Genomic DNA, 16,877 nt, shown 5'->3' with positions numbered 1-16,877 from the left:
ACATACAGCACCTTTAAAAAAACGGCCAGCAGGTGGCAGAAGTTCTTGATTGAATCACTGAGTGATTCAAACAATTCTTTCAAAACGGCTGAATCCTTCAGGAGCGAATCAAATGACTGTTTTTATGAATGGCTCAGTGAATCAGTGATTCGCCCAAATCAACGCGGATTTGGATTCGAACACAGAAACGAAACAAAAACAGCACTCTTTCTCGTGTCGTGTTGCCTAAGTGTCAGGAGCATTTTTTGCTCGCATATCTTGAAATTTCCGAGTTAGCAGCATGTATATTAAAACATAACATTATAAATATATATTGATTGATAAGAACCAAGTGCCGCTATGGGACTGAGCTCCAATAGCTTCAGAGTCAGCGACTTTTTATAGTACAAAATCGCTGTCAATCAAAAGGAGATACAGACCGTCCAATCATCACGCAGAAGCCTGGAGTCCAGGCCAGCCCACTCCTCCATTCACCCCCAGTGACGCTGAGCGTCCGTGGGCGGGACATAATCGCAGCATTTATCCAATGACCGTCTAGTTTGGAAGCACTGAAAAAACTGTTCAAAGCAGCTCCATTGAAGTCACGGAGAAATACACTGACGCTACGGGACTGTATGAGAAGGAAATCGAGTCCGACCTGCTATATGTAGCTGATTCTGAACGAACTCGTCTTTCAGATGAACGTGTTCTAACGCATTTTTAGTCAGTAAAATGTTAACACAATAGTACATATTTGACCATTAATTTTTTGACATTATAGGGGAAGCTGAGCTTCCCTTGCAGTCTTAAAGAAATCCCCACTGGTTGCATGTGTGTGTTTACATAGGCTATTTCTGAAATTATATTCATGTCTCATGATTTTTAATCAATGTGTTTTTGCAATGCAGCAATGCATTTTGTTTCTACACTACGTTTACCATTTTTAAAGCTATTATTATATTATAGATCCTATATTCTCATTCAATTTAGGCCTACTATCCACTTAAACATGTCATCAAGTTTCAGGACAAGTTTCTAATTTTGGTCCCACTTTATATTAGGTGGCCTTAACAACTATGTACTTATGTCACATTAAGCACTTAATACAATGTGCTTACATTGTACTTTCACGTTCTTACATTGTACTTACATTTAAAGTACCTGCATGTTCAATCTGTAGTTATAATAGTGTACTTAAATATGTAAGTTGTAAGTACACTTTTGTAAGTACACACCATAATTAAAATATTGTAACTTCAATTGTAACTACTCTGCAGTTTCTGTGAAACTTTTTTTTTTTTTGAGGCAAATGAATGCTTTTACCGGTGTAAAGCATTATTATTCATGCCTACCACAATGTGCTTAATATACTTATTATTCAAGCAGTTTAGTATGGATGCAAAAAATGTTTGCAGAATACCCCAGAATACATCAATGTAGATTCAGCCATTTCATGTTACGGCTACTAAGGCAGTTTGATTTTATTTTTTTTATTTTGTTTTTTGCACCTCACATGATGTAAACGGCAATGTGCAAAAACTGTACCATCTACACAGCAGGAGGGCAATAAGGTTTCATGTGTTAACATTAGTTAATGCAGTAAGTAACAGGAACTAGCAATGAATTATATTTATATATATCATATATTTATGTATTAATCTTTGTTATTATTATGTATTAATCTTTGCTGATGTTAGTTAAAAAATTTTCTTGTGCATGTTAACTAATGTTAACAGATGCATCTTTTGATCTAAAAAAAAATGTATTTGTAAATGCTGAGGTCAACATTAACTAAGCTTAATAAGTGATGTATAAGTATTGTTCGCTGTTAACGTATGGAACCATCGTTGATACCCAAGAACTAATGTGTACTTACATTGAAAGTACACTAAAACTGTCATTAATAGAGTGGGGGAACTATGATGTCACTTTGTAGGCGAAAACCCGGAAGCGAGTTAGCATTTTAGCACTTCCGGTTCCAACGTCCCAGAGTCAATGGGTTTTTTGAATGGGATTTTGGTTAAATCCCTAAAATAAGGTCCATGGTTCACACAGGCTCAAGATACTTTCACGTTTTATTCTACGACATAAAACACACCAGTTACACCCCACTCGTGATTTTTTTAAGCTGTTATGTTTCTTAAAAAAGACGGTTGCTAACAAGTTGCTAAATGGGACTACAGGCGCTGTCGGAGACATTAAACGTCATCACGCCGAACAGTTTATCAATATACAGTATTTTCCAGTCGTAGTATAATTTGTAATTCAATTAATTTTAGGATAACCAATGAATAGTTTACAGCATTTTATATTGTTGTTCGATGTTGTTTTATTTGCTTTGCCCTGAAATGCGACATGTTTTCAGAGGGAAGATGCTTGTTTTATCGCTTTACTGACACGGAGACTCTCCGCACCATAAGGTAAACGCATATTACGATTATTACATGTAAACACCACAATTGCCGGCTTAACGTGGTGAAAGTTAAACTTTAATGATGCATATTGCTTAAAGGCACGTAAAAATTAAATGTTTGCGGCCACATGAAGCGGTTAGAAAACATAGGATTTCCTTGAAGCACGGATAAAATAACATTTTGTGTACCAATCCTAACAAAATTATAGCTGAAATGTGGTACTTTGTTCACTAAATAAGTTTAATCTTACCATATCCAAAAACTCGCTCACTCTGCTGTTATTTAAATACGCGGGGATAAGTTTTTAATTAAAATATTCATATTAAATCAAGGGTTTATTGACTTTTAATGCACCTTATTTCGAAATGTACAGAAATACGAGCTTTAAATGTCCTTTAGTTAAGATTATTTCATTTATTCACTGTACTATTTATTACTAATGTCTCATTTCAGTTTTAGTTTGTCTCTAGTTTTGTATTTATTCATGAAACTGTTCCTGTAGCGTGAATTAAAATTCATATACAGAGTAAATCCTTCACTGAACATGTTAAAAATAAGTTTGAAACAGTTGTCGGGAGCGCGCTGGTGGTGACGCGGAAGGCGAGCGACGGTGGTGCTGTAGTTCGTTTATAGCCTAAGTTTAGCTTTTTAGTTCTTGCGCTTTTATTTCGGCTTCAAAATTCGTCAAAGTTATATTTTCTTGTCAAGATTATCTTGATGGACAAAACGTGTAAGTTTCATGAACTATGGTTGAACACAGAGCTTATTTTTTGCGATAATCCAAAAGCCTATGGAAAATCCTATTGGTTTTTTGTCGAAGGAACCAGTTTCATGCTAACCGCCGATCCGCATACAAAGTGACGTCATAGTCCACTCTATTACATGCAGAATAAAATTACGGTATTCTTATTTAAACTTGCTGAAATGAAATAATACTGGGACATGCAAAGAAAAACAACACATGCAGTTATGATTTTTTTTGTTTTTTTGTAATGAAATCTTTCAGATAAACAGGAAGTGTCTATTTCTGAAACGTTTACAACATAATTAGACTACTTTAATTTTGAGAAAATGTAACTAAAACAAGAAGCTGTACTCAGGTCACACAAGATTACTCCTTATGTTTAAACACTTTTCTTCCTATATACTAGAAAAGTAAACTGAATGCATAAAATACCCCAAATAATCAAATTAAATTAAAAAGGGTATTTCTGTCCACTCCAACTTTCGTGAAAGCTCTTCCTTCCTTTTTGTATGCTCGAAGAACTTTTTTGTATCTCTTCAGAACGTCCTCTGGACATTTGGCTGTTGAACATAAAATAAACAGTTTGTTAATTCATTACAAATTATACAAAACATATAGTATCTTCATCAAGAATCAATTCACAAAAAGGATTTACCTCTTACTGTAGCACTGGAGAATGGAGATCTTGACCTGTTTTTTTGTGTTTTCTTCTTTTTGGATTTTTTTTTGTGGCATCTTTCATCCTCCGATGAAGATGATGAAGAGTTTAACTCATCACTCTCACTACTAGTCCTAGTGTCTTTCTTCTTCTTCTTTTTCTTTTCCTTGCCTAAAAGAAAGATTTTCTCTTAAATTCTTTTTTCCTGAGAAATGGCTGTCACCTTTAATGTTGGCATGAAATAAGTTGCAAATGAAGATCTATTGCATTGTGACATTCTGAGTGAAACAGCTTATCGAACAAGAAAAACATACGTAGTGTAGGTCTAATTTTATCCACTGGTTGCTAGTTTGATTGTGAAAAGCGAGCATTGCATACAAAAATGGAGGCTGATCTGAATGCAACTGTGCCTCACATACAGAGAGGATCAAGTCATATCACAGAAATGTCATTTTAATGTCAACATTTTATTATTATTTTAAAGGGGTCCTATTATGTTTTTTCACTTTTTGAATTTTAGTCAGTGTGTAGTGTGTATGTTTGGACATAAAACGATCTACAAAGTTACAAATCTCAAAGTCCACTCCAAAGGGAGATATTTAGTTTAAAAAAAATTCCTTTTCAAGAACTACCACGAACGGCTCGTTTGGACTACAAAGTGGTTTTCCTGTATTTGTGACATCACAAATTGTAAATCCCGCCTACGGAAATTTGAATGGTTGGCGGGTGGGGAGAAGCTTAGTTGAGCACTGCACGTTTCAAAATCGAAACCCGTGCGGGTGTTTTTATATCTCTATATTTCTGATGGAAACTGACTGTTTTCAGAAAATTTTGGATGTCATTTTCATTTCATCTTGCATATAATGTCTGATAAAGCAGCATTTGTGAGCGGAGCTCTGCTTTATGTACAGCGTTACCGAGGAAACCTAGATCTCTCCCGCTCCTACAGCGCCGCCCGCTGGCAGAGAATTAATTTGCATATGTATGCGGCCACAAATAGTGTAACTCTGTGGGATTAAATAAATTCAACTGTATAACAGTTTCACTGCAATTCATGTTATAATGTTAGAATTAAAGAACAATAAACATAATACATATTGCACTTATCTGTACATAGTCAATGCAGTTATTTTTAAGCTGTTGTTGACACTCTGTCTAAAACGTGATTTAGCCAAAAAAAACAACAATAACATTACCACATTAATATGTCTTGCAATATCGGTGCGTGCAAAGGTTCTGCGTGATCCTCTTGTTTAATATTCTCGAGGCCTGAATTGATATGGCAATATTGACGAACTTGCTGTTTTGGCAAGGGGCGGGGCAGTACTGAAACACCGTCTGAGCTGTTCGCCAATCACAACGCACTGGGACAGCTAACCAATCACAACACATTTAGTTTTTCGGAAGGCGGGCCTTCATCAAACCCGGAACTAATCGAGCCGTTTGTGTCAGGCTGCATGGGGAGAAAGGTATTGTAATAATGTAAATTATGTGAAAAATAATGCGATTTTCGAACCATGTTTCGAGCATGTTCTAGTACACCCCGAAAACAAAATCAAGACTTTGTAAAAGAGCATAATAGGACCCCTTTAATAACAAGGAAGTTAAATCATTCATAAAAAGACCAGTTACAAGCAGTAAGAGAATACATAGGGACAATGGTCAACAAACAATCTCATAACATTATTAAATGCAGTTGTAAATTGTGAAGTGTTTTCTGAAGTTGCAGTGCGTTGAGCTCTTTCGGCCACCGTAATATTGCTTCAGAATAAATCCTATTTTTTCCCCAGACTAGTAACTTTTTTACTCTGACAAGTAAATGACAAATTACATGACAAGGCTAAATGTTGAGCCCTGCGAAAAGTAATACTGAATGACTAAAAACTAATTAACAGTGTATACTAGCCACAAAAAATAGTTTTAAAGCATATTTAAGGTAACTTTAAGGTAATTGCAAGTAACCACTCAAAGTAGTGTATTCATTGTTTATTCCTGTAGTCTTGTCAAATGTAACCATATGTAAAAAGCAACATCACATATCAAGACTATGATTATATCTTACATAGCTTACTCACCAGACGGACGCAAGAGTGTGCCTAAGAAAGTCACATTCCTCCTCTAATTCTTCTATCCGTTTCAAAAGATTGTTCACCGGTGAGTCCTTAATATAGACATGCAAATTTATGTTCTGTCATAGTTTATGTTCCATCAAAGGTCAGGTTTGAAATAACAGTCATATCAGGATTTTGTAGCCATACAGATTTAATCTCACCTTTCTCACTTTCACTTGGTCTGTCCAAAGAACAGCTAGCAACAGGTGCAGTGTCTGGGCATGAGTCCTCTCTAAAACAAAATTAACATAGTTCTGATAACGATATACAAAAGCAAATATTATAATATTTAAATATTCCCACATGAAAAAATACTATAGTAATTTATAGTAAATACTACAGTGTTTTTGAACCACACTATAGTAAAGTACTTGAATTAATTTGTTGTGGTAATTCTATAGTTGCTGTGGTAATATAACAACTATTGTAATATAAACAAATTACGTTACCCAATACTGTACTGTTTTCTACAACTATAGGGTATGTTATAGTACAATACACTAAAGTATACTACAGCATTTATTAGTTTATCAATTCACTATTAGTACTACAGTATTCGGTAGCATTCATTAGCAAAGTGTTGCAAGTACTATAAAATATACAGTATAAATACACTTTACTATAGTATGGTTCAAAAACACTATAGTACTACTTACTATAAATTACGGAAAAGTTTAATAAAATGGTTAATTAAGAAGAGACTGCTTCATGGTGCACCAACTTGCCACGTTTGCGGAAAGGAAATGAAGCTGGCCAATCACAAGAGCAACAATGGCTATATGTGGTAAGTAGAGCAATAAAGTTACTGTATTTGTGCACATCTACTGTACACTGTAACAGGTTACTAAAAGTGTTTCCAATATTAATACGAATGTATTATATTTTTAATATGAAAGTTTTGGTTAAATATAAAGCATTGCGTATGTAAAATGAATTTCCATTATACTATTTATGACTTTAACATAATATATTAAATTATCTTACAAATAAAAAAATTGTATAACAAGAGATAAAATAAAAAATCTGAATATGATGTGTATGACAAACCTTTTGAGATATAAAACATTACAAATACAGTCTATTTTTTTTAATTAAGCATATTAAAATAAATATAATTTTTATGTTCAGCTTTTTGTACATTTAACTTAATTAGCCTTTTTGTTTGATAAATCTCAATAAGAAAGGAAGTATTATAAAATGGATTGTTACAGTCCTTGATTCTGATTGGTAAGTGATTTGTTGAACATCAAAGCCTTTGTAAATTACTCTGCATACACCTGTTATTTATTAAAATAATATTTTTTTATGGTCTAACCATTCTATAAAAGCAATAAGCTCCGTGAAGCCTTGGTTTACAGTGAATGTAGTGCCGCTAAGGTAGCTGTTTTAAATTCAATGTAAATCAAGGCTTCTTGGGGCTTATTGCTTTATGAATGACATTGCATGTCTATTTCTATGATAGCATTCATGTGATAAAAATTTTTTCTGGGTCACAGTTAAAACAAAATATTGCATTGGCAGTTACAATTTTTTATGCTTCACTTTATTGGTTTAAATGTGTTTTATTTCAGGTTGTGCAGAAGAAAGGGTCATTGCAAAGTTTCATCATCAGTAAGAAAAGGCTCACTTTTCAGCCAAAGTAGAGTACAACTCGTTCAATGGTTTGAATTTATTTACCGGTGAGTGGTTATAAAAACAGAAAAGCTTATTTATCTGTACAGTGCTCTGTGATGATAATATTTGTACAGCCTGTAGAGCAGACAGAGTCAGTACTAGTGATGTGCTCCTTGTTCTCAGATTTGCACAAGGTCTCCAACTCAGGCAAATTGACCTGCTAGAGGATCAGATAGCTAGAAGTTCAAGAACACTGTCCCATATGACAAATGCCATTAGGAAGGTTTGGTACTTCTTTATAATTAATACAGAAACAAAGCAATTAAACATTGCATGCCATTCATTAATATTTCTCTTATGTTATTCAGATATGCATAGCTGCACTACAGAGACTGAGAAGAACAACTGGTCTTACAGTGGGTGGAAAATCAAAACGCAAGTTCATTTCCATTGATGAGTCGAAGTTTGCACATAAAAGAAAGGTAAATGAACAAATTAAGTTAATTTGAAAAAAATAAATAAATAGAGAGAGATACCTTTTTTTAAATCTAGATTTTAAAAGTCAAGATGGTGTTTTTCTGCTGACTAGACATGCTTTTTTTTGGGCAAGACATACAGTTCTGCTGATCCGTCATCCATGGGTCCAGAAAGTTCCAATTTGGTCTCATCACTCCATAAAACATTTTTATAGAATTCTATAGGCCTATCTAAATTCCTTTTTAGCATATTCAAGTCAACCTTTATGTTCTGTTGTACAAGAGTGGCATTCGCTGAGGTGTCCAGGCATGAAGTCAATGCTTGAGATGTTTTACCTCCTTCATCAGGTCACCTAGTGTAACGGAGCCTATGAGACGTGAGGCAAGCGGATCCAAGTGCAAGCTTTTATTAGTTAACATAGTCAAATCACAGGCAGGGTCAAACAACAGCAAACGGGCAAGACACAAGAGTAATCCTAGGGCAAGCGTGGGTCTTCGATCGGCGAACAGTATCCAACAGGGCAAGGTGGAGAGATAATCCAGGTACACAAGCTATAATCCAAGAGAGGTGTAAACATAGTCCGAACGGCAAGGCAAGGGTTAATCCAGGAAACACGGGGGAAACAGGCAAGGCAAGACTATGACAACTAAGTGGGCTCCGTAGAGTAGCTATCGCTAAGAGAATGATAAACGCTAGACAATACTCGGCAACTAAATCAGGAATCTGAGTGTGTTTTATAGTGTGGGTGTAATAGATTTCAGGTGAGCATGTGATTGGTGACAGCTGTGTGATCAGTGCAATGGATGATGGGAAATGCAGTCCATTGTGATGCGTGGTGTGAGAGTCAATATGATGGAAAGGCGACCTCTTGTGGCAGTCGGACGGAAGGCCGCGAACCAGATTCGTGACACCTAGAAGGTCTTTGGCAGTAAATTTAGGGTTTTTCTCAGCTTCTCTGCTCAAACATCTTATTCCCCTTGATGAAATTGTGCTTTTTCTTCCATGCCCTGGAAGGTTTGCTATGACTGCTCACTGTTTCTCTATGAACTTTTAAAAATGTCTTGTAAATGTTGAATAAGGGATGAAAACTTACTATTATACATAGTTGTATTATGACAAAATCTTATAACTAAACAATTATATATTGACATTATAATTTTTAATATGCCACCAAAGAGTTATGCATTATTTTTAAACTCTGGATTTGAAAAAACAAACAACAACAACAACAAAAAAGTACACTTGGAAATTGTTACAGACTCTGCAGGGTTGAATAATTTTGATTGTGTCTGTAAACAAGCGATGTGAAATGTTCTTATTGTTTTCCTATTTCACTTATTTATTTATTATTTTTTTTAAATGTCATTTTAAAATAACACATTGTTTTGCAGGGGTCTCTCTATTTTGTTGTTTTTGTAACATGACAGCAAACTGGGTTATTATTTTTTTATTTGCTGGAAAAAAGTTTTTTAATATCATCTATTTTAAAATAAAATTGACTGTTTTACTGTAGAAATTAATGAAATATTTATTGACATTTTTGGCTTAATTCCAGCATCTAAAGTGCCTCTTTTTTTTCTTCTAGTATAACCGTGGACGTTTTCGAACTACATGGAGAAGAAACAACTGGGTGTTTGGAATGCTGGAAATCAAAGGCCACAGACGCTTGCCAATTTTAAAGATTGTCAAAAACCGCTCAAAACAGACTCTCATACCCATTATCAGAAGGCACGTGAGAAGAGGATCCACCATTTTCAGTGACTGTTGGAGAGCATATGTTCAGGCTCTTTCTGGACATGGCTACAGGCCATTTTACTGACAACCATTCAGAAAACTTTGTTGATCCAAACACCGGTTGCCATACACAGCACATAGAACGTGCATGGCAAAGCATCAAGTCACAGGTTTACAAGCACAGAGGCAACAAAAGCAGTCAGCTCTTGAAAGAGCATTTGAAATGTATTCAGTGGTATCATTGGTTAGGCAAACGAAACAAAGAAGGAGTAATTGCTCAGCTGTTTCATGACATAAGAAAGGATTTCAAAATCCATTAATTTGCAGAGTTAAAAAAGTAGTTGTTCTAATATGAAATAGAGTAAATATATGTGGATATACGTAGATCCAGAGTGCTTAATTTCATATCTATGACAAATGAATGTTGTTACATAGTTTTTTAATCATCAACTTTCTAAATGTTGCATACTTCTATGTATTAAAATGTATGTTTCCTGTATTCACATTATTTCCTCCTGAGTATCAACAATGGTTCCACACTTTATTTTAAGTGGGCAGTTTTAGTGTACTTTCAATGTAAGTACACATTAGTTCTTGGGTATCAACGATGGTTCCACACTTTACAAAAAAGTTTCATTAGTTAACAGCGAACAATACTTATACATCACTTATTAAGCTTAGTTAATATTGACCTCAGCATTTACGAATACATTTTTTAAGATCAAAAGATGCATCTGTTAACATTAGTTAACATGCACAAGAACATTTTTTAACTAACATCAGCAAAGATTAATACATAAATATATGATATATATAAATATAATTCATTGCTAGTTCCTGTTACTTACTGCATTAACTAATGTTAACACATGAAACCTTATTGCCCTCCTGCTGTGTAGATGGTACAGTTTTTGCACATTGCCGTTTACATCATGTGAGGTGCAAAAACAAAATCAAAAAAATACAATCAAACTGCCTTAGTAGCCGTAACATGAAATGGCTGAATCTACATTGATGTATTCTGGGGTATTCTGCAAACATTTTTTGCATCCATACTAAACGGCTTGAATAATAAGTATATTAAGCACATTGTGGTAGGCATGAATAATAATGCTTTACAATTGAAGTTACAATATTTTAATTATGGTGTGTACTTACAAAAGTGTACTTACAACTTACATATTTAAGTACACTATTATAACTACAGATTGAACATGCAGGTACTTTAAGTGAAAGTACAATGTAAGCACATTGTATTAAGTGCTTAATGTGACATAAGTACATAGTTGTTAAGGCCACCTAATATAAAGTGGGACCCTAATTTTATGTACCAGTACTATTTATGTAAACGCTGCGTAACTTTCATGTATTTGATGGGCGCGCGCGTTGAACATTCGAGACTCATTTAAACTGGAGTAGAGGGAGTTACCATGGAAACGGGGCGGCAACTCAGCTGACAAGTAGCAAAAAAACTCGGTCTCTCACTGTTGTTTTTACTGCTTTCAGGTAAGTTTAGTCCCTAAAATTACACAAATAATGCATACAACTGTTCCTGACACTTTCTTACATGTAATTGACACACTTCTCTGTTGAATATTTACTTTACAGAAATGGCTCACTGTCATTGGAAAAAGTCTGTTAGCATCACAACCGTGAGCTAACTATAGAGGCTAACTGCAAGAGGTAAGCTAGCTATAGATTTGAGCTCTTATTTATGAAAGTTTGGAATTTTAATCACATATGTTTAGATGAGTGATTTTTATAGCTTTGTAAATGTTTTGCTGGCAATTCGTTAATGGATGAATTGAAACAATATATTTTTCACAATATATTTCACCTATATCATCATAGATCTTTAAAACCTAAAAACGTAAATCCTTGTTTCTTAAGATTTTTTGTATGTTCTGTACATTATTCTTTCTCATTTCTGCATTTCACCTCTGCTGTAGTTTATTTTTAATAAACCTGACATTATACAGGTACTGGTCATATAATTAGAATATCATCAAAAAGTTGATTTATTTCACTAATTCCATTCAAAAAGTGAAACTTGTATATTATATTCATTCATTACACACAGACTGATATATTTCAAATGTTTATTTCTTTTAATTTTGATGATTATAACTGACAACTAAGGAAAATCCCAAATTCAGTATCTCAGAAAATTAGAATATTACTTAAGACCAATACAAAGAAAGGATTTTTAGAAATCTTGGCCAACTGAAAAGTATGAACATGAAAAGTATGAGCATGTACAGCACTCAATACTTAGTTGGGGCTCCTTTTGCCTGAATTACTGCAGCAATGCGGCGTGGCATGGAGTCGATCAGTCTGTGGCACTGCTCAGGTGTTACGAGAGCCCAGGTTGCTCTGATAGTGGCCTTCAGCTCTTCTGTTGGGTCTGGCATATCGCATCTTCCTCTTCACAATACCCCATAGATTTTCTATGAGGTTAAGGTCAGGTGAATTTGCTGGCCAATTAAGAACAGGGATACCATGGTCCTTAAACCAGATACTGGTTGCTTTGGCACTGTGTGCAGGTGCCAAGTCCTGTTGGAAAATGAAATCTGTATCTCCATAAAGTTGGTCAGCAGCAGGAAGCATGAAGTGCTCTAAAACTTCCTGGTATACGCCTGCGTTGGACCTCAGAAAACACAGTGGACCAACACCAGCAGATGACTTTAAACTTTACACTGGACCTCAAACAACGTGGATTGTGTGCCTATCCTCTCTTCCTCCAGACTCTGGGACCCTGATTTCCAAAGGAAATGCAAAATTTACTTTCATCAGAGAACATAACTTTGGACCACTCAGCAGCAGTCCAGTCCTTTTTGTCTTTAGCCCAGGCAAGACGCTTCTGACGCTGTCTGTTGTTCAAGAGTGGCTTGACACAAGGAATGCGACAGCTGAAACCCATGTCTTGCATACGTCTGTGCGTAGTGGTTCTTGAAGCACTGACTCCAGCTGCAGTCCACTCTTTGTGAATCTCCTCCACATTTTTGAATGGCTTTTGTTTCACAATCCTCTCCAGTGTGCGGTTATCCCTATTGCTTGTACACTTTTTTCTACCACATCTTTTCCTTCCCTTCGCCTCTCTATTAATGTGCTTGGACACAGAGCTCTGTGAACAGCCAGCCTCTTTTGCAATGACCTTTTGTGTCTTGCCCTCCTTGTGCAACGTGTCAATGGTCGTCTTTTGGACAACTGTCAATTCCCAATGATTGTGTAGCCTACAGAACTAGACTGAGAGACCATTTAAAGGCCTTTGCAGGTGTTTTGAGTTAATTAGCTGATTAGAGTGTGGCACCAGGTGTCTTCAGTATTGAACCTTTTCACAATATTCTAATTTTCTGAGATACTGAATTTGGGATTTTCCATAGTTGTTAGTTATAATCATCAAAATTAAAAGAAATAAACATTTGAAATATATCAGTCTGTGTGTAATGAATAAATATAATATACAAGTTTCACTTTTTGAATGGAATTAGTGAAATAAATCAACGTTTTGATGATATTCTAATTATATGACCAGCACCTGTATATTACATATTGTCGGCTCTGTGACAGATTGTTTATGTTCCTATATTCTTCCATGCTGATGGCCGTGCAACAGAGTTTGAGGGGACCTCTTGTTGAAGAACATCTCCAAGACACTATGAACCATCTGACTGGTAAGTAAAACCTCAAACATTCGAAAGTTTCAGATATTAAAAAAAATATATCAAATAAATATAAAATATTTTTTATAGTCAGAGTCCTGTATGTCTTACAAGGCCATCTTGTTTAACACTGCATGAGGACACAACAACCAGAGAGTTACAACATAATTCAAAACGGGACACAGATGATAATAAGAAATGCTTTGAAATGGAAAATTTAACAATGGTAAGACAGAACCGAGTATTGTGACTGTGCCTCACTTCAAAGTGAAACAGTCTGTAATGGTCATCTGCCATACCATCGAGCCCCTGCCCTTTTTCAAAATTATTCACAAGTGCCCCTCTCAGACAAATAAAACAAGGTAAATAAAACAAAATGCATTTGAATTCTAATTAACATGACAATTTGTACAAAACAGTAACTAATCGCTCAAAAGTCGGAAAATTCCTGTTTATTTTTACATATCTGTCAATCTGGGGCGTTGCTATGGGTTTCGTGCGTTTTGCTCGACTGATATTCCACAGTCTGTTCGGAAACCGAGGCTCTCAAGCCATGGCTCTTTCAGTGAGAGGTCGACAGAAGGAGAAAATAAACGAAACAATATTTTCATCAATAATCAAAGCTAGTGTGTTGATTTCATTAAAAATCCACATATTGTATATTTTAGAATACTACATAATTCATCAATGCCCGTTTAAGCGTCGTATAATACACCAACCAATCATGATCTAGCACAAGAAGTTCAAATAAGTGAAGTGGAGCGGTTATTTTCCATTCTTATTCATAAATCGGTTGAAACTTACATGGGACAGATGAGCTTATTTGTGGAGCGATCTGGATCTGCGGTTTGTCTCATTTTATTAATCAAATTACATACAAATTACAAAATGTATGCTAAAAGCACTGCACAAAACCGTGCAGCGCTAAAAGTCCAATAATGGTAATCAGTAGGCTATTCAATTCACTTATATTTATGTATGATATACACTGTTTACGATTTGATTAAACTATCATAGTTATTTAAGCCCAAGTGCCACCTACAGGCCTATTATGTGAAGTGTAGGCTGGCGAAATGGTGAGGTGAAAGGACTTTATTATATTACCATATTTGATAATTATACAGCATTATGAAAGTGTCTTATGCTCATCAAGTCTGCATTTATTTGATCAAAAATACAGAAAAAAACTGTAGCCTAATATTGTGAATTATTATTACAATTTAAAATAATGTTTTTCTATTTTAATATACATTTATACTATTTTAATAAAATCTCATTTATTTCTTGAATTTTCAGCATCATTACTCAATTCTTCAATGCATGGTCCTTCAGAAATAATTATAATATGCTGATTTATTATCAATGTTGGAAACAGTTGTGCTGCTCAATTTTTTTTTTACATTTTTTAATTAATTTCTTTTTATTGGAATCTGTGATACTTTTTTGGGGTTCATTGATAAATAAAATGTTTAAAAGAACAGCATTTATTCAAAATAGAGATTTTTTTTTCTAACAATGTCAATCTTTATCACCATTTCTACCAATTTAACAAATCATTGCTGAGTAAAAAACAATTAAAAAAATAAATAAATAAAAATAATACTGACCTCAAGCTTTTGAACGGTATTGTAGGCTATATTGTTACAAAAGTTATATTTTAAATAAATGCTGTTCTTGTTTAACTTTTTATTCATCAAATAATCCCGAAAAAAGTATCACAGGTTTACAGCATTGCATAAAATGCATTAAGTAAATAAGTAAAATTTTGATCAAATAAATGCAGGCTTGTTGACTATAAGTGACTTCTTGCAAAAATACAAAATAGTAATGTATCCAATCTTTTGACCTATAATTTTTTTTTCCTCCTCATATTGCCCCTTTTTTACATTTGAGCCCCTGCCCCTGAGGAACTCTCTGCACGTCCCTGCTCTCAGGCCAGGAGTACTCAATAGGTCCGTATTACTATTATTTTTACTGAACTATGCGCTGCTCTCAGTGCAGGAGTACTCAATAGGTTCATATCACTGTAGAACCTGGTCGAAAGGACACACACACATAATCTCAACTCAGCACATTAAATAAAATTTAGAAATGACCAACACAATGCCCAAGTATCTGACTAGCTTCCTGCCTGTTCTCCTTATCTCATGAGACCCATAAAACTTTGAGGAGAACATCTGGCTACCTTTGAAGAACAGAACCTTCAACGTTGGTCCTGACCAGTTTACCATAAATAAAGTAAACTCTCCCTGAATCCCCTGACTGCTTTTGACCATAATTCAATGATGGTATCAACAAGAAAAGACAGATATACGTTGACCAGACGCTCAACAAACCTACACCACGTTCATTATCAATGTGGATTTGCGCAGCTTGTCAGTGAACATCGGCTCTGTGTAGTAAATGCTGCTCCATGTGAAATCACGCACGTGATGGAAATTACTGCTGATTACAGAACCGGCTTTACTGACAAGATGCGCATTAAATATCGTGATATCGTGCAGCCCAAAGTAACACTGACCTATTGAGTACTCCTGCCCTGAGAGCAGTCCATAGTTTGGAGAAAATAACAATAATATGAATATTGAGTACTCCTGACCTGAGAGCAGCGCATAGTTCAGTAAAAAGATAAGTAATAGGGACCTATTGAGTTTAGTAAAAATAACAGTGATATTAATATTGAGAACTCTTGCCCGAGAGCAGCACATAGTTCTGTAAAATAACAGTAATAGGGACCTATTGAGTACTCCTGCCCTGAGAGCAGTACGTAGTTCAGTAAAAATAATATGAATATTGACTACTCCTGCCCTGAGAGCAGCACATAGTTCAGTAAAAAGAACAGTAATATGAATATTGAGTACTCTTGCCCTGAGAGCAGTACTAATGCTAATGCTAACGCTAACTGACTGATGAAATGTCACAGAGATTTGAATAAGTTATGTTGTCGCTCATATCGGTTTCACAGATAGCGCGGTAGCATTGGAAAAGCATGTTTTACTCCAGTTACCTCATTAGCAGCTTTGGTGCAATGGACTGATGAAGCAGTCTAATGAAAATGCATACTATATGATATATTTAGTCAATGATTATTTGTTCTGTGCATCTTTGTTCGCTAATTATCTCACTAAAGGTTAGAGATGTTTTTTTGTTTGTTTGTTTGTTTCATTAAAATACATGGTAAATTAACTTACCTTGTTATAAATGCCTCCCACGAAGCTTCAGTAACGTATCTGCCTGAAGCATTTCCTCCACAAGTTCAAATTTCCTGACCCCGCCTCTGCTTCAATTTCATTGGTTGAATCTGTGAACCAATCATTTTCCTTTCTGCCCTCAGAACATGTTTGAGTAAGGAAAACTCCCATCTGCCAAACATGGCAACTGTTTTTATATGGCTAAAGAACATATTTCACTGTATTATGCCACTGTCTTCACAAAGAAGTGTCTAGAGTCATGAAATGATTATGTCTAGTCGTCAACTATATC

The 16,877-nt window shown here is 35.1% G+C and overlaps 1 long non-coding RNA gene across 1 annotated transcript; it reads right to left on the bottom strand.

Annotated features, from left to right (window-relative positions):
- Positions 1 to 2,870: 2,870 nt before the first annotated feature.
- Positions 2,871 to 16,660, bottom strand: LOC131536830 (uncharacterized). Its single transcript, XR_009270098.1, has 5 exons — positions 16,586 to 16,660; positions 6,069 to 6,139; positions 5,872 to 5,957; positions 3,794 to 3,967; positions 2,871 to 3,698 (listed from the first exon to the last, which is right to left on the bottom strand). It is a non-coding gene; the product is annotated as an uncharacterized LOC131536830 (long non-coding RNA).
- Positions 16,661 to 16,877: the final 217 nt, after the last annotated feature.

Source organism: Onychostoma macrolepis, chromosome 03 (assembly GCF_012432095.1).
Source record: "Onychostoma macrolepis isolate SWU-2019 chromosome 03, ASM1243209v1, whole genome shotgun sequence".
NCBI classification, from domain to species: domain Eukaryota; kingdom Metazoa; phylum Chordata; class Actinopteri; order Cypriniformes; family Cyprinidae; genus Onychostoma; species Onychostoma macrolepis.
The sequence above is the reverse complement of the archived record's forward strand: the minus strand, read 5'-3'. Positions and strand labels throughout refer to the sequence as shown.